The sequence below is a fragment of the Sebastes fasciatus genome, chromosome 5 (assembly GCF_043250625.1).
Source record: "Sebastes fasciatus isolate fSebFas1 chromosome 5, fSebFas1.pri, whole genome shotgun sequence".
Classification (NCBI taxonomy): Eukaryota; Metazoa; Chordata; class Actinopteri; order Perciformes; family Sebastidae; genus Sebastes; species Sebastes fasciatus.
Genome location: NC_133799.1, coordinates 26,372,726 through 26,392,677, shown reverse-complemented (window position 1 = coordinate 26,392,677; position 19,952 = coordinate 26,372,726). Strand labels below are relative to the sequence as shown.

The 19,952-nt window shown below is 39.8% G+C and overlaps 1 protein-coding gene across 2 annotated transcripts in view; it reads right to left on the bottom strand.

Moving 5' to 3' along the window:
- fryl (furry homolog, like) overlaps nt 1–17,354 on the bottom strand; it is a 99,079-nt gene extending 81,725 nt beyond the window's left edge. For both annotated transcript variants that reach the window (XM_074636151.1, XM_074636150.1), the window contains exons 1-2: nt 17,206–17,354; nt 8,779–8,848 (exon numbers count right to left, since the gene is read on the bottom strand). The gene's annotated coding sequence lies outside the window, so the exon portion shown is untranslated. The remainder of the gene's footprint in view (nt 1–8,778; nt 8,849–17,205) is intronic.
- Nucleotides 17,355–19,952: the final 2,598 nt, after the last annotated feature.

Here is a 19,952-nt window from a genome sequence, read left to right as displayed (position 1 = left end):
TTGGACCCCCCTCACATAAACACTAGACATTTGTTTCCTGCAGAACAAGGTGGGTGTATGCTACCTGTCTTGCACAAAACAGCGAGAGCCAAACTAAACAGGAGGCTGGTCAAGAAAGTTGAGCTTCTCCAGCAAGTTTAAAAGTAATACTTTGGGATGCCGGTGCTGCTGTGTCTTACTAGGCGATTGTTTTGGTTACCTATTTGAGCACGAGATGCAGATAGTTTCATGGAGGTTATTCTATTGGTTGGAGTCTTTTTGCTGCTGGTCAAAAATCAAAAAAATTGCAGGTTTAAATTTTGTATAAAAATGCACAAAAAGACAATAACACAAAGTCACTTTTGTCACTGCTTCAGTGTGTCCAACAGTCAGGTATAAGTAGTGTCAAAGAAAAGAAATGGGTCAAAATATTACTGCTACAAACTGCCAACTCATTTATCAAGGTGTCTTTTTAATTTATCACTTTGCCATAAATAATGTTAAATTGTCCATGCAATGTCTGGAGCAACCAGAGGAATGTGATACCTACTTCACGGAAGAGACAACACGTGACAGTAAACTTGCAGTCAACACATTGTCTAGAGCAGCGGTCCCCAACCCCCGGGCCGCGGACCGGTACCGGTCCGTGGGTCATTTGGTACCGGGCCGCACAGAAAGAATAAATAACTTACATTATTTCCGTTTTATTTATTATCTGAATCTGAATGATGTTTTATTTTGAAAAATGACCGGATTCTCTCCGTTACATCGTAGTGATACGTTAACGCTAAAATTTAACCCACAAGCTAGCAAAATGAGTAAAAAACAGACGTCTTTGGAGAGTTTCTTTGGGAAGGGGAAAAGGCCCAGTGAAGAGACAGAAGAAGGGCCAACGACTTCCAAGAAAAAGAAAGCTGCATTTAACAGACAATACCAGGAGTCCTACTTAAAATATGTGTGTTCGAGACAACAACTCTGCCGGTGTTCTGGATTAAAGTCTCGGCAGAATACCCTGAGATCGCCACAACAGCACTGAAAACCCTGTTGCCATTTCCGACATCCTATCTGTGTGAAGCGGGGTTTTCTGCAGTGACAGCAACCAAAACTAAATTACGGAGTAGACTGGACATAAGCAACACACTTCGGGTGTCACTGTCTCCTATTACCCCTAGATGGGACCGTCTCGTTGCAGAGAAACAAGCTCAGGGCTCACACTGATTTAGCGTTATGGTGAGTTAATTTTTTCATGCACTTTATATTCGTTTTTGTGGTGTATCTGTATCTTATTTTTGTAGGCATGTTTAAACGTTACCATAGCGACCAGAGAGCGTTAGGGGGCAGAGAGGATGATACTCATGTTATGTTGTTGGCGCGATGTTAAGAGGACGCTGCTAATAAAGTTGCATAGGAGTACACAGTGCATTCACGTTTATTATTATATTTACAATATACCACTGTTTTTATGCCGGTCGTATCATTTTATTTTGTTGTATTTATCCGCCACACCTTGAAGGCCTGTCCGTGAAAATATTGTCTGACGTTAAACCGGTCCTTGGCGCTAAAAAGGTTGGGGACCGCTGGTCTAGAGGTATTCTAGTGCTAACCTTTTAATGTGAATAAAGCCATTCCAGTTTGTGCCATAACAGTTGTGGTGAGCCCTGTCCTCATGCCCAACTAACCATCTACGGGTAAAGATACTAAAGCAAAAATGCATTGTGTGTGTAGGACCAGTAAGTGTGGTAAGAAACGTAAGGAAGTGCGTACACCCTCTACTGCAGCGTGTGAAAATTTCAGTGAGATGATGTAACTGTTTTAGTACACAGGAGCCTGAAGGGGGAAGTAAAAGAAAAACTAAAATCTCTCCATTTCTTTCCCCTGTGTGATTTCTCCAAAACACTATACACAAAACAGTACAGTTATTTATTCAACTGTGCTTTTTTTATGACATTTATCCATCACCAAACATTGCCTGCAGAGTAAGCACAAAGTGGGAGAATGCAATGAGAAATGCAGTGCAGCAGTTTAGCTAAAACTCTGCCCTCTAGAGGCTGGCTGGCAGAAAGCACACAGAGCAGCACTAAACTGTTGAAAATCTACTGACAAGCTCCAAATCACTGGGGAAAAAAGAAAAGAAAACACTCAGCAAGATTTGATGGCAAACCACCAGAAAGCTTGTTAGAGCTGGACTCTGGCTCACAAACACAAAAACGTTGGACTCTGAGAACGCTCCATTTGTCAAATGCACTTCTTTTTCTCCTCATAAAATTACATTCATGTATTGTTAAATCCATTTTAAACCTTTACAACCCACAGAGAAAGTTTCTAATGAACAGGAAACAACTTTTAAGGCTTTAAAGGATGGTAGTTTTAGTTTAATAGTTTAAACTATTTTGGTCTCGCTGTTGCAGACCATAGACACCTACACAATAGGAATTGATTTGTAGTTTAGCGTTGGATTTAGCCTTTTGATATCCAAACATTTCTACAACACTAAAGCAAATGGGAGTGACGTCCATTATCGGTACAGTATGTACAACAAACCACACCGAGAACTTGTGATATTGCCTGACCTCTCATGTTATTGCCTAACTGGTCTGTTCTGGTGATGACCAATTCAGTTGGTAAGTAAAACTACTAAAGATGAGCAATCTGGAGTCCATACAGGGTGAAAAAAAATTATATTTTACAGATAGGGTTTTTTTAAGAGTAAAATTCAAGCACTTTCAAGGTGCCTAAAAACTCTCGAAGTCTTTATCATCACATCTAAATTGTTACTACAAATGCAATTGCGAAAAATGAAGTTTACAGAATTCCTTTATACCCACAGCAATCCATGTATATTGTCACTTTGTTTATTTTACCAGCTGGTCATATTAACTTTAATTGCATGCTTTGATCATGATTATTTAACGCTCGCTAATTTGCAGAGTAAGGAATCTTAGGACTTAATATCCAGCTGTCAAGAAACAGCTTTCTTTCTGTGGCTCCTCTCTCCGAAGACATTTTTTAAATTATTTTTGTTAGCCTGTTGGTAAAGCGATAACAAAATGCACCAACGTCAAATGTCAGAGGATTCACAACCATTCTGATAGCAAATCCCTCATGAGCGGAACGGAAAAACCCTTTTCATTTCAGCGACCGTGCTCAGTCTGGGTGACAACAAAACAAATGACGACAGGATCGGCTAATTTCAAATATTAAAAGATTTTTGGTTTATATGACTGATTATGTAGATGAAACACCACATTATGTTGAAAATTAGGGGTGGGGGGGGGAAACGATACAGTATATTATATTGCGATATTTTTTGTGACAATATTGTATCGATACACGGACGTCAAGTATGGATCTTTTGTTATATAAACTATTAACCTGTTATCAATCGCGGACACTTTTCTGTGTTTCAGAGGTTGTAGCGGGCTTAGTCTTAAAGCGAGAGTGGAGATATTTTTATCATATGAAACTAAAAAACCTAAGGAATCGATTGGTACCAACCATGTCATGCTAGCTTGTCAGGTAGAATGCTAAATAACGCTCCAAATTTACATTCAATTTTGGTGAGGAAAAACTGGCATGGTCATTTTCAAAGTGGTTCCTTGACCTCTGACCTCAAGATATGTGAATGAAAATCTGAGATGAACAGAGTGAAAACTGTATCTTATAAAGATAAAACAGATGTTGACACACTGCATAATTTTGCAGTTGAAAAAAGGTAATAAATCACAATATATCTTATTGCAATACTCAATAAAAATGTTTTAAATCCCAATAAGATCGTATCGTGACTTAAGTATCGTGATAATATCATATCGTGGGGCCTCTGTTGAGTCCCACCCCTATTGAAAATCAAGCATTTTTCAAGGAGTATATTCAAATCCAAGCATATTCCTAACCTTAAAAACACAACTGTTGAAATGAAGCATTTCTCAAACTTTCAAAACTTTGTACAAACCCTGTATTATGTTGCCAAAGACAAAAAAAACAATCAAATCAGGCACCACAGAAAAGAGAAAATTTGCTTTAAGTTGCAAGGAGGGACGTTTGCAGAGATGCAGAGAGGCTGAGGCAGCAGATCCTGGTAGAATCACTAAATGAGTCAGAGAGAGATGACTGATGAGGCAAAGATAGCCATCGCCCGGCCCGAGCACCACAATGGGTCAGTGGAGGCAGCTGTGGCGTTTTGGGGCCAGGTCTGTGGTGCTGTTGAGTTAGAACAATACTCCTGCACAGGAGGCCCAGATCCCAATCAGCCCAGGAATGTGGAAGAGGAAGCTCTGGGAACAATGTGCAGCGTTCCTATGCCATTCTGGGTCCCACCCCGCCTCTGCCTTGTTCTGCTTTCAAGCAGGAGAAAACAGGAAAACTAGTGGGCTGGGGCCCAGGAGTCACAGTCCGTTTTACAGTCAGCTGAGGGGGGGGAGCTGGTTATGTTGATCACTCTGGGTATACACATGTATCTGAACTGCTGCTCCACCACTTGATGTCCGTAAACAGTCCGAAGTCTATGTCAGGTAAACTCAAAACAATACAGCACTGCCCTCTAGTGGTGCAAACAGCCACCACACTCTCAAAGTTACAGCCCTGCCTTCCTCCTCTCAAGTGTAACGTGAAATTATGAAGCCATAAAAGTACAGTTTTACTCGTATGTGTATGTGACTGACTTGGTGCAACTTTTTATGCATAATGTCTTCAGAGTTAAAGGAATACTTCACCCACAAAATGACCATTTGTTTATCAGTGACTCACCCCGTGTTGCCTTGAATTCTTGAAGAAAACATTGTTTTTCTCACATGCCTCCACATTAGGGCTGCACAATTATGGCAAAATGCTAATCACGATTATTTTTTATCACTATTGAGATCGCAATTATTCATCGTGATTATTCATTGATTTTAGGGACAAAATATTTTTTTTAATTTTTATTATTTATTTATTATTATTTTATATATTTTTATTATTTATTTTATATTATTTTATATTCTTCATATTTTTATTATCTTCTTAACTTTTTATTTTGTAGTATTTTTTTTATCACATTTAAATAAACAGAGCGCTGTTTTCACTTCCATGTTGTGCTACATTCCCGCTAATTAGCAAATATTTGCAGCAAAATAAAACTTAAAATTAGGTTCTTGTTCACCTGAATTCAGTGTATTTTCTTTTTGCCCCTCTGCCTTCTGTAATACAACCCTGCAGCCCTTCTCCACGGTGAATGAAGAATCAAAAAACAGAAAAGTCTTGATGAATTGAAGAAAATGGGGGCCTCATTTAATAATTAATTAAATAAATGAAATTAACTTTTAGCTCAGTGGGTCGTCCTTTAACCACAAGGTTGGCGGTTCAATCCCCAGCTCTTACTTTCTACAAGTCAAAGTGTCCTTGAGCGAGACACTGAACCCCAAGTAGCTCCTCGGGCGCTTCACGACAGCTCACTGCTTCTAAATGCTTAGGATAGGTTAAATGCAGAGGTCAAATTTCATGTAAGTACCTGTATGCATATGACAAAGTATTTAAAAAACGTTTTAAAGTTTTAAACAGTAAGGTTTTAGTGAAGATTGCATTTGTGTTTTGGAAGTAGTGAGCATCTGACTGGATAAATGAGATTATACTGCACTGCATGTAGTGTTACAGTTTGTAAACAGATGTTTTGACATAGTTTTGCTGTCGTTAAATGTGGCTCCCATTTACTACTTTTCTCCAGTTTTTAATTCTTTGTGAACCGCGGAGGCATGAAAGAAAAAATAAGTTCTCTTCGTGAATTCAAGGTAACACGGGATGAGTAATTAATATACAAATGGTCATTTATTCCTTTAATCTGGTGATGCCAACCTAATTTCGTCTACTTCAAATAAAATTTTAAGATTAATTTCCCCGACTAAGGCTTGCTCTCCAAATCATATTGCTGTCTATAAACTCTGGATATTCACTTGATAACACCGATATATTCCATCATGGAAACACAAATTAAATTGTTTATATATTCAAAACCGTATGCATGTGTGGGTACCACCACAAAAGCACCACTTTCATACATCTGTCCAGTATTCAAAATAGAAACTCAGACTTTTGCACTAAGCTACTGACAGACAGCTCTCTGCAGTTAGAGGAATCTATCCTGTCCTGTCAGTTGCAGAGATGTTATGTTTGCTCACATTCTTATCGTTGTTTTTTCCTGTTCTTGCTTACAATCTACCTTCTGCTTTTCACAGCTTCGGTTTGATTACTGATACTGTGTCCATCTCCTTGTAGAGAACCTATAAGTCAGGTTTGTTGTTGAGACTTTCATCTACAAACAGGAACAATAAATGCAACGTTCAACATTCAGACAAAGAGATCGAGCTGCTTCTAGCCAGTCCTGATTGACAGTTGTGAGGCAACCCACAGAGAGGTTGGTAGTCACTGCTGAAGAATGTGACCTGACCAGACCCTGCATCAAAATTATCCTCTTTTCTGTCCCGACCAGTTTACCATTCTGAGATGACACTCGTCTCCCCGAGGCCGCAATAAACTGCAAAAACAGTATTTAGAGGAACACAACAGGGCAACTCGACTTCACAACCTTTACAGCTTCTTGCTCAAGCAACATGACTGAAACCACAGACCACATTTTTAGTCTCATTCTTTTTAGGATGTTGAGCAGAACTAGAGCTGCAACTGAGGATTATACACATAGCAGAATATTGGTTCTTTTTTTATCATTAAAGCCAAAAAAAAATCGAAGCATGAAAACAGGTTAAAAGTATAGTTAGCAGGATGCCACACGGTACAAGATTATCTACCAATGGGCTTCTACTTTATTTGATATGTCTCACACACCCAAAACCAGTGTAACCAGACCGCCGTGGTAATCCACTAATCATTTTCTAAATATTGTGTTTTACATTTAGAACTAAAATATAATATAATAGCCGAAGCTCTACTCCATCTTTGACAGAAGCTTCCCAAGCACCAGCTGCCATTAATCAGCTCTATCTGGGTTTACATAGCACACATGCTATTTGATCTGATATAAATCACCCCATTTCTTCCTTCAGACAAAAGCTGCGCTCTGTGTACTGTGGGGGAAATCATCTGACGGGTATGAGCCAAACCACCATGTTAATAATAATATTAATAATAATATTAATATATATATATATATTTACACACTAGTATACATAATACTGTAGGTCTGATAAATAAACAAATATACACTACACACACAAGTAGTACCTGTAAAAAAAGTAAAAAAAAAAAAAAAGAAAATGTACTTAAAGGGCACTTTCACAAGCCAACATTTAGTCAGTTTTAATCAAACTTTTTTATTCGACATTACTATTTATTGTGATTTTTGTTAACTTTTTTAACACTAGACCATGGGAAAAAGTTGAATCATTACACTTCCAGGGACTTTTACTTTGGAATATATCTAAGTAAATGTTTGATTTTCAGCACGTATGTAGTCAGAGATGTCCTGAAGACAAATATATCAGTCATTGTCAGGAATTATTTATTACAAGAATTAAGACATTTCCCTCACAAATTAGTAGTATTTTCTTTCTAATATATAAGGGACATGTAATGTTTTATACTTCTGTTGAATATAATCCAATCAATCTTATTTCCATATATGTATTTTGTATATACAGTTCCCTTTGTTAACACCTTATTTTGAAAAAACGGACATAGTCACACGTTCACACTTCTCCAAGGTGGTCTCTAGCTCTCCCGTCAGCTCCGTTCTCTTTATCCATCCATGGTCAGCTCCATCGGGGCCGTTTGAATGCATTTAACATAAATGTCAGAATATGGGTGCTTTACAGTTGTAGCGTCGGCCCATTTGACCACGGAGACGAGAGCGACTGCTGGCTCGACCGCAACATTACCGCGATACAATAACGTTTCCTGTCAGTGACAGAGTTAGCATGCAGCTTTAGCCGTGATGTCTAGCTCTGCTTTTCCTGTCAATGTGTGAAACCCAAAGTGTTTCCATCCTTTACTGGATGTGTAGTGTTAACCACGCTGGATTTAACATGCGAGGGTGCAGGTTGTATCCACACAGACCCTACGCCATTTTCTACTTTCTCGTTTCAGCTCGCTGCGGTTAGTTTTGGTTGACGGATACGGAACGGATATGACGTCACGTTACTCAGACTACAACAATAAAAGCGGTAACTTCCTTCTACCTCCACATAGACTCAAATGAAGCAAATATATCGAATCTGGCATTAAAAATCTATTTCAAAATCCTAAAAAAATAAATGCGATTCATAGATGAATCAACTTGTTTTCCCACCCCTATCATTCAAGATAAACTGGAGGAGAAGTGCAGAGTCAAAGTGAAAAAACATTGGCCCTGCTCCTTCGTACACGCCCTTCAACAAATATGTCTTTTAATTTTGGTCTGCTTTAATCTGTGCACTGTGAAACCGAACCAGACTAAATAGAAAACAAACCAAAAGTATCAATTTCACTCTGATTTGGACTAGACAAACGGACTATAGCTTGTGAAAGTGCCCTAAAAGTTCTGGCCTATATGGAGATACTGTATCACTGCAGCAGACAGAGTATAATGAGGCATTCCTCACCTTTTGACTGCAGCATTATTGACAGAAAACAAGTGAAGTTTCCAAGCAGAGGGAGAAGCTAAATGCCAGCATGAAAAGACTTGAAATATCTACTTTCAGAAATAATCGGCAAAAGAAAAACAAAGAGATTAATCCAACACCCTGTTCCATTCCCACACTACTTAAGCCTGCATTTTCAGTAAAATCTAAAGCACACCGCACACGGACTACCCACTAAACCAGTGTGACGTACCTTAAGGCCATAGAGCAAGGGCTGGAACTGGAAAGAGAAAGGAGGGTCCACGAGTTCACTGCATAAGAATCTGAAACAGGGAGCACAGAAAGCACAAATTCAACAAAAAAGCAGCACACTGAAAAGAGACAAAAAAGTACAAAATATGCAGCATTTTAACCCGAAATTTAAGATAACAAAACATTAACAGAAATATAATCAGCTGCCGTGAGAATATATCTTTCATAATCGCACATTTTTTATCTGTTCAAAATGCACCTTAAATGGAGATTTGTCAAGTATTTAATACTCTTATCAACATGGGGGTGGGCAAATATGCTGCCTTATGCAAATCTATGTCTATATTTATTATTGCAAATCAATTAACACAAAACAATGACAAATATCGTCCAGAAACTCTCACAGGTGTGCTGAGTTGACTATGACTTGCCCTAAACTGTGTAACATTTGCAGCTTCCTTCCTGTTTGTTTACGTAATTTTTTCCCAATTCATACTGCAGCAGAGCTGTAGAAACAATCTGTCGGTATGAGGTGCATTTACTAGCTACACCAGAGCTTTACATATAAACCTTTTTAAACATATTTATGTGGAATTAAAGTACATGTTTACAGAGTAAGTTATGCGTATTTGCAAATCGCCCTGTAGTTTTGTGGATGTGACTTTATGATACACAAATACAGAAATACATGTCTGTGGATAATGAAATATTTGTGGATCATGGTACACATTTGTGGTTTGTCTTCTGTGGATTACAACTCCAAAAGTCCAATAAAAACCTCCATAAAGGGTTCCCTTTGAAAATGGCCATGGCCAGTTTTCCTCGCCAAAATTTTTGTGCAAGTTTGGAGCGTTATTTACAAGCACTCGACGAGCTAGCATGACATTGTTGGTACCAATGGATTCCTTAGATTTTCTAGTTTCAAATGATACCAGTACCTTTGCTCTAGCTTTAAAACTGAGCCTGCTACAACCTAAAAATCGCAAGTTGCATTAAAGAAATTAGTGGCGTTAAAACAAATTTGCGTTAACGCGTTATTATCGCGTTCATTTAGACAGCCCTAGTTGTGTAATGTTTTGGAAATCAGCTGTTTGTCACCATCTCTGTGACCTTCATAAAGCTAACTTTCTATAGTCTCCTCCTCATCGCATTGCCAGTTTTTCCTCGTCAAGATTTAGCGTAAGTTTGGAGCGTTATTTACAAGCGCTCGACGAGCTAGTGTGACATTGTTGGTACCAATGGATAACTTAAGTTTTCTAGTTTCATATGATGCCAGCATCTTCTTTAAAACAGCCGCTACAATGTTAAAACAAATTTGAGTTAACGCATTATAGCGTTAACTTTGACAGCCTTAATTTCAATACTTCTGTCCTGGAACAAGACGGCTACACCCTAAAAATAGTAAATTGTGTTAATGCGTTAAAGAAATGAGTGGCGCGAAAACAAATTTGTGTTAACGCGTTAACTTTTACGGCCCTAGAAATTAGCATATGAATTATTGAGTTATGGTCACAGTGACCTTGACCTTTGACTACCAAAATCTGATCAGTTCATCGCTGAGTCCAAGTGGACGTTTCTGCCAGATTTGACTAAATTTCCTCCAGGCGTTCCTGAGATATTGCATTATCTTCACTCTAACTTTAAAGCATGCTGCAACCTAAAAATCTGAAGTTGCGGTAATGCGTTAAAGAAATTAGTGACCTTAAAACAAATTTGCATTATTACCGCGTTAACTTTGACAGCCCTACTTTCAGTTTCAATACTTCCTTTCTCGTTGACACAGGAAATAATGTCTTTAAATGTCAGTCTGTGTGGCTTATTTCAGTCACCGCAACATTCAAGACATTTCTACATTTACTTAATTTGTGACACAGAACAACATCCTGTATAACAACAGGGCTGTAAAGGCGGAGAGTGATAGGTCGACTGTTGGCTCCGGCCTGGTTTGCCCTGTACTGGGACAGGATTAAAACCACCTCCTGAGCAGAGTAATAATCTGAAGATTACCCACTGCATCCAAGAGGCAGTTACATAAGAGATCAGAGCCTCCAAACCTGTACTTTCCCTTCAGTTTATCATCACAGCGGCTGAAAAGGGGCTCCTTTTATAGGCAGGTAATCTCAAATCCAGCAGCCATACAATCATTGTTACTGTCTGTCTCAGAGCAGAATGCAGCATATTCATAACTTTTACGGAACATAATTATAATCCAGGGATCGTAAAAAAAGAAACTTTTAACCGTTATCAAAGTGCAGTCAAACAAAGGAAGGAAGAAGAAGCCACTGAGTCACACAGCAGCCAGACAGAGAAGTTGAAGTGTGAGAACTTCCACTCACACTAAGGACAGATGGTGAGAACAGGTCAGCGTAAATATCAAGTCAAAACAAAACTAAACTAAACAAAAACCTCAGCGCCAGCCCTAAAGTCATGTCACAGCGACATACTGTCTGTCACACTTACCTTATCCCCAACCCACCACAAACACAAAAAAAATCATTCTCAGATGCAATCACTCACTTCTCACGCTGACAGACCTGTGAATAATACATCTGGCTTCCTGTTCCAACTCAGCGACTCCAAAAAAAAAGTGTGACCACAACAGAAGGGTAAGCCAAACCCTGTGCACGTCCTGAATGCAGTAGCAAACACAGCCTCAGACTAAGCTCCTGCTCTATATTTAGGCTTTCAAAACACATGCATTTCTTTGGTAGTGTGCTAAAACATATCCCAAACAACAAATCAATGCATTTCCAGATCTGCAGGAGTCTAAACATTGTGCATTTTGGTGCAACTGCAACACGCGGGAAGGGCTAAAGGTCAGCGGAGGATCTGATCAATGGTTAACTTGACTTCATCTAATATCAGCCTGCAGTTTTCTGAGTCCAGCAGCACACGGCAAGGATGCTGCAAATAGGAGGCTGATGCAGGAAATAAGAGCCCTCACATAGCGTCTCATTTTGCTGTGTTCCCTTCAGCTTTCTGCCACATATCTATTTCCAGTTCACCTTATATTTCACCACCATTAACATTTAGAAAACTCAACACTGTCTAATGTATTTGCTGTACTTGTCCTGAAGAATTTGGAATAGCTCGTAGTCAGTTACAGTAAATTGGACAAAAGGGGGGATAGCCTAAATCTGGCTCCCTCTAACACTAAATGACAGGCCTGGCCCGGTTGTAATCACTACCTCTTGAGCGGAAACATTACCGGCTTCTTCCGACTGGGATGGGATAAACAAAACACCTTTTTTGCATGTTTCGACAGATATTCCTCGTATCTTTATCTCGCTCTGGGTGACGTGTATATTAGCCAGAACATACGAAGCATTGTTGTACCGTCCGTCGGTGCATCTAAACATGGCAGAAAACGCTGGAAACTCAGCTGAGGCCGTCTTGAGGGCAAAGACAGGGTGGTTTCTTTGGCGAAGGCAGACCCAAACATCAATTATGCTCCAAAACCTCTCTCCCAAAGCCAAGGATAATCTTCCTCAGCAGGGCTCAATTATAGGTTATTTCTAGCTAGACTCAGTCCTCATTGTGTGCTACATTACGCCAAGTCTTTCAATTGAATCAATGAAAAGAATGCCTAACCCGTGTAAATCAGAGTTAGCAATGTTGTGCTTTTCAATGAGATGAGGAAGAGACTACAGAAAGTTAACTTTATGCAGGTCAGAGAGATGGTGACCAACTGCTGATTTCCAAAACACTACACAACTAGGACTGTTAAAGTTAATGTGATAATAACGTGTTAACACAAATTCATTTTAACGCCACTAATTACTTTAACGCAACTTGTGATTTTTAGATGTTAGCGGGCTCAGATTTAGCGCTAGAGTGAAGATACTGGCATCATATGAAACTACAAAACCTCAGGAGTCCATTGGTACGAAGGACGCCAAATAACGATACAAACTGGCATTTTCAAAGGGGTCCCTTGATCTCTGACCTCAAGATATGTGAATGTAAATGGGTTCTATGGGTACCCACAAGTCTCCCCTTTACAGACATGCCCACTTTATGATAATCACATGCAGTTTGGGGGCAAGTCATAGTCAAGTCAGCACATTGACACACTGACAGCTGTTGATGCCTGTTGGGCTGCAGTTTGCCATGTTATGATTTCAGCATATTTATTTATGCTAAATGCAGTACCTGTGAGGGTTTCTGGACAATATCTGTCATTGTTTTGTGTTGTTAATTGATTTCCAATAATAAATATATACATACATTTACATAACGCAGCATATTTGCCCACTCCCATATTGATAAAGAGTATTAAATACTCGACAAATGTCCCTTTAAGGTACATTTTGAACAGATTAATCGTGATTACCTATGTACTATGAATGATATCAATCTTAAGCAGTCTAGAGATACAATTTGCGTTGGGTTCAATACTCAGTGCAGGACAATGTGAACATAGAGATGGGTGCTAGCATAGATGATTGGGGACATTATTTCATTGAAGAGCAACATTTTCAGCCAAATTTATGTGCAATTCCTCAAACTATTTGTTCAGTTGTCCAGTTAATAATTTAGCCGTGTGCAAATGCAAAAACACACACACCTGGATCAAACTGGTCACTCTCGGTTTAGATAAGAGGTCATCTATTAAACTGGCCAAATAAGTGAAAGCTCATCTGACATGGAGGAGACCTAAGATAGTTTTGGAGACCAGGATTTCCTAGAGACCATTTCACAGTTCTAAATATTCCAAATGTGACCCAGTTTATTTCCTGTTGCAGTGTATGTGAATGACTTAAGCTGTTACCTAGCGACGCAATTCCTTTTCTCGTATGGAACCAGGTTAACCGGTGTGGTGCGGGGTTAAGGGGCGTAGAAGAAGCAGGTGCTGAACCAGCCAAAATATTTGTGCAATGCATTCGCAAGTTTCAAGCCCATTTAAATAAAAGACTCTGTATGTTTGCTTACACGAAATGATGACACAGAAGTCAGTAGAACCAATGCATAGGTTAGGAATAGGAAAGAAAATTCAAATGACTAAAGAAAAAAGCTGCTATTATGCAAACTGCTGGTAATATGACTCCAAAAAACTGTATCGATTGATCACTGCTGCAGAGTCAAGACCCCAAAAACAACACAGATAGATGTTAGATGACAAACTAAATTAAGAAATTGAGTTGTTATTTTAGTATTACATAATATTTTTGTAGTCACCGCTGAAACGCTGAGTTAACAGTTAATCCTTGCAGGGGGCAGTTTAGCGAGGGGGCCACTGTGGGGGCGTTTTTTTTACAGAGAGCATGGTTTTTCATCCCCATGCTCTTCAATGCCATTAATGTCTTACCAGATTACCAAACACACTAATTCACTGGAATTATGACCCAAATAGATAGCTATCTGCAATCTAGGGGGATTCCCCTCTAGTCTGTGCATGCACAAGAATACACGACCCATCTGTACTGCCATCAGAAGCTTATCCTGGCCGGGGCGAAGAAGGGGGGGGATCAGCCAGTTGCAAAGACAGATGCCGGGGCGAGCACAACCTTGTTAGGTCTTGTGTATAAACTACTGCAGTGGCCATCTGACATGGTACACTGCAGCAGAATCAAACACTGTTAGATGAGCAAAAATGTAAATGCAAATATGCACTACAAACGTCTCATTACTCAGAACATAGTCCAGCCTCATGTGGGCCCATGAGTGAACACAAAATGACTTTTCTTCCGTCTGAAATAGCTTGGCCATCTCCACCTCCAGCCACACAGCAGACTGACCAGATTCCTCTCTGTCTGTATCCAACTGCAATGTGTCTCTACAGAGAACGAACAAATGCTTCATTGTGTGTCTGATGCACTCCAAACAAGGAGGATGAAGTCCTCAGAGGAATGTTAGCTAGATGCAAAGCTGACAGTTCTCCCACTGTTGTGCCAAATGCATAAGAACCGCCACCATGCTCGGGCATGTTATGGCTTCAAACACACAATATTAGACTGTAATCAGGCCATTAAATAGGCGTTATCGGTCGCTATAAGCACACTAGATGTGGGTCATTAGGGGCTTACTACGCCTACTACTGTACGTTATAAAAGTGAAAGTGAAACTTAAAAGCAACACGTTCTAACGTGTTGTAAAACTGAATGAAACATCAGAACACAAACAAAAAGGCATCTACAACTTCTTTAGATTTAGGCAACAAATACAGTTCGATTTAGGCAATACAACTACAACTTATTTGGGTTTAGGCAACAAAACTACAACCTCTTTAGGTTTAGGCAACAAAAACAGTTAGGTTTAGGCATTAAATTACAACATCTTTAGGTTTAGGCAAAAAGAAAACCAGAGTTATATTTAGGGAAAAACATTGTGTTTTGGGTTAAAATAACTACAAACAACTACACATCGTTGGTTTCACATGGGATACGAACTCCTGTCTCCGAACTCCTGTGTCCTTGGTGATAACCGGGTGTTTTATGTCCCATCCATCTTCACCGACCTCCACCCCTTATGGCGTTTCACACTGTCAATACTGCAGCGCCTGACTTCGCTACTGCTCCTGTCATAATTACTACGGTCGCTGTCATATTCTTTTGCACCTTCTTTCAGTGATCTACCATGTGAATAAATGATAAAAACCTACTAGTGGATGTAGTAGGCCCCTACTGACCCACATCTATGGCTCTTATGACTAATAAGTCTTATTTTATCGCCTGACAACAGTCTAATCAGCTGATATTTCAGTGTGACCTCACACAAACACAAGTGTTCTCTTAGGTATATTCAACTGTTTTAAGTCTCAGATAAATCTAGTGCATTTAAAACAACACTAGGTTTACTGAGTTAACTATGTGTAAACATACAGTATTTGACGGTTTAGTTGTCTGACATTAAATTGTATTTACCACCGAGACAAAACTATGACCAAAAAGAGAACTAGTCCTCCACCCCTTATGGAGATTCATACTGTCAATACTGCAGCGCCTGACTTCCGCTACTGCTCCTGTCATAATTACTACGTCGCTGTTGTGTTCTTTTATACCATGTGACTAGATGATAAAACCTACTAGTGGGTGTAGTAGGCCCCTACTGACCCACATCTATGGGGCGTATAACCCCTATTTAACAGCCTGATAACAGTCTAATCGGTGTGACCTCACACAAACAAAAGTGTTCTCTTAGATATGAACCAGCTTTAATCCACTGTGTTATGTCCCAGATAATAATAATGGTTCATATTTTGCTACACTTAGTTTAGCTCTTTTTTTTGCTGTGTTAGCTGATGCATCTTGTTTTTTTGCACTATCCCCTTTGCTGCTGTACACTGCAAATTTCCCCACAGCTGGACTAATAAAGGAATATCTGATCTTAAATATTAAAAACAACACTAGGTTTTACTAGGAGTTAACTGTGTGTGGTTATTTTGATACTGTGGATAAACATACAATATTTAGTTGATGGTTTAGTTGTCTAACACTAATAGTATATAATATAGTGTCATGTTCTTTTAGACCATGTGACTAGATGATAAAACCTACCAGTGGGTGTAGTAGGCCCCTACTGACCCACATCTATGGGGCTTATAGCGACTGATAACACCTATTTAATAGCCTGACAACAGTGTAATTGGTGTGACCTCACACAAAACAGTGGAATAAAGCTTGCTTATATCTAAGAAAAACACTTTTATGTCCCAGATAAATATTAAAAACAACACTAGGTTTACTGAGTTAACTATGTGTAAACATACAGTATTTGATGGTTTAGTTGTCTGACATTAAATAGTATTTACTACCAAGACAAAACTATGACCAAAAAGAAAACTAGCCACGTTGATAAAAAGGACTAACCTACCATGGGAAAAGATGATAAAACCTACCGGTGGGTGTAGTAGGCCCCTACTGACCCACATCTATGGGGCTTAAAGCGACTGATAACACCTATTTAATATTAAAAACAACACTAGGTTCTACTAGGAGTTAACTGTGTGTGGTTACTTTGATACTGTGGCTAAACATACAGTATTTGATGGTTTAGTTTTCTGACATTAATAATAGTATTTACTACCAAGACCAAACTATGACCAGAAAGAGAAGTAGCCACGTTGATAAAAAGGCTAACCTATTAAGGTAATGTTAGCTTTTAGTTAGCAACTAGCCTGGTGTTGATGTTGTATGCTAGCTAGCAGCAACTTGCTTTAAGTTAACGGTCAACAACACGCTAGCATGTTAGCAACAACCCGGCTAGCTCTCTGGCAGCGTTAAACGGTTTAACTTTGCACGGTAGCTGAAAGATTAACTCACACTGAGCAGGAGAGACTAACTCCTTCTCCTCTTCTGTTAGCAGCATGCTACCACAGTCTGAAGCTAACTAACGGTTAAAGTTCATCACGGACGGTAACTAACGTCAGACTGTTACTCGTCGTGTCCTCAGTTCTCTTCAGTATTAGTGGAGCTTTAATGTTACTCACAACTTTCCTGCTTCCTCTCCCTGTTAGTGGAGCTAGTAGGCAGCTAGCTGGAAGAAGCGTTCAGCGTTCCGGTTCTCCTCCAGTGGAAGGATTCACTAGTGATGAGATCTGATCTGATCTCTCCTCTCAGAGGTTCTGTGTTGAGGAGCTGAACACTGTAGAGATGGGTGAGTCGGGAACGAGCCGGTTCAAAGAGCCGACTCTTTTAAGTGAACGATTAGAGCCGGCTCTTTTTTTTTTTTTTAATTATAGGGACTGTTTCTAACTTTTTACACGTATAAATCACCCGGGTCGGTTTTCCATGCACGCTTGCATATGCACGCTCACGTGTGGCTATGCTGTTCAGACTCCCTTTGGACACGTACCATCAGACTCCAACACAAACTACACCAAAACCTCAAAGTTCTATCTAGTGAACATCACACACTCAGGATAACAAGAAAAAGTCCACACACACACACACACACACACACACACACACACACACACACACACACACACACAGTGGTTTAACATTCTGTCACATTCTGAATAGTTATCAGAATCAGCTTTATTGGCCAAATATGTTGACACAGATGAACATAGATTACTAGAGAAGCGTTTCCTGAAGATCGCTGTGCACACCACAGATATCTGGCATGACTCATCCAACGCATGTTTTTGAATTTAAAGGGACTGTTTGTAACTTCTTACACGTATAAATTATTGCGGGTCGGTGTCTCATGCACGCTCACGTGTGGCTCCGCTGTTCAGACTCAGACTTCAACACAAACTACACGGAAGCACCAAAACCTCAAAGTTCTATCTAGTGAAGCCCGTCTTGCAAAACAGTGTTGGCCGCGGTCGGAGGACGCGGGGGAGACCGTAGCTTTGGTCTCCAGGGCCGGAGTCTCTGCTGTACTCTGCTCCTCTGCTCCTCTGCTTGCCTTCACTCACACACCACGCTTGTTCTCTCTGTCTCTCTCCACTCTCACGTGCATGCGCGCACACTCCACACTGCAGAAGAGTTAGTAGCACTGAGAATATCTAGTAAATTTAAAGTGGACGTTTGTGCAGAAATAAATGCTGCAGCTCCTCCAGACCAACAGAGGTTTTCCGTGTTTTGTGAAGTGACGGGGCTCCGCAGAGAGAAACGTTATCGTCTCCGATCAAAACTCCGGTGTCTCCCCTGTAACCCCCGGCCGCGGTTGGGAGGCTGAGGCAGGAAAAGCCAACACTAGGATCAGCATTGATTCATGGAGAGACCTTCGTCTGGTCAGCTAACATTACTGCCAAGCAGCTGAAATATAGAGTGATATTGTGCTTTTAGCTGACGTGTGTCGCCTCACTGTTTTGAGCGATGCTCGTTCATGTCTATTTAGAGCGAGCAAAGCGCGAACCCGACGCTGACTTTCGTTGACTTAACGGCCGCAGGTGTCGCTGTTAACAAGCATTTCTGATTCTTACAAACAGTCCCTTTAATTCAAGGCAGAATGATAGGATGATCCTCTCCGCGCCACGGGCACTTCATGCACTGACTGTGACTGAATGTTGTGTTAATGACGTCCGTGCGACCAATCAGGTGATGACAGACAAGGATAATACCGTCAAGCAGGGAGGGGTGGGGGGTGTGCGGCGCGCTGATGGTCTACAGGTACAGAGCAGGAGGGAGAGGAGGAGGGAAAGAGAGAGAGGAGTGCGGTGCGCGTATAGCAGACAAGATGAGTGACAGTCGGAAATTAAGCAGCATGTAAAATTACGGTATTCTGGAAATTATAAGGTTTAGTATAATTATATTGAATAATTTAAGTGATATATGTACACACATACTAATCATGGGTCGCTAAATTTGGCTGAATTATAAAAGGCAGAAGTGGTAAAACGAAGAGCCGTTTGGGAGCCGGAAGGGCCGGCTCTTCTTGGTGAGCTGAGCCAAATGATCTGGATCACTAAAAAGAGACGGAATTCCCATCACTAATCAGAGCAGACGGTGGCCCGTTAGTCCCGCCTCCTTCATCCTGATGGCTGAGACGGTTCCGTTAGTCCCGCCTCATTCATCCTGATTGGCTGAGCTGGTCTCCGCCCACTTAAAAATACAGCTTTCTATTTCACCAAATACGTGGCAATCAGGAGAAAACGACCTGTTGATTGGATGACGTCTTGGATGACGTTCACATGGGTCCGCTTCTTATCTGAATCAGCGTACACCGCTCACAGTAAGGTGGGCTGGTACTCGGAGGAGTCGAGCTGCAGTGATTTGGTACATCAATATGTTTTGGTGATGGTACACCACACAGGGCTCAAAAAAGCTGCCATTATAATAAATTAATTAATTTAAAAAAGAATAACTAAATGAATAAATAATTATTTGATTATGTGTTGTTCTTGTTTTTCATAGTAAACTCAAGACTTTTGTTTTTCACCACTTTTATCATGTTTAACAATGTAGTGTTTATTATGAAGGACTAAAGCTGCCATTATAATAAATAAATAAATGAATGAATAAATAAATAAAGAAAGAAAGAAAGAAAGAAAGAAAGAAAGAAAAGCCTTATTTATCAAATACATGTGCATACTTATTAATTTTCAAATCAACCTGCACATTTATTTGATAATTAAGGCATTTATTTCTACATTTCTTTCTTTCTTATTTAATTAATGTATTAAGTTATTAATTTATTTGAATAAATAAGGGGATTCATAAATAGGGAAATAAATAAAAAACTGAAAAAAATGTAAACAGAATATTTTTTTCCGAAAATAATTAA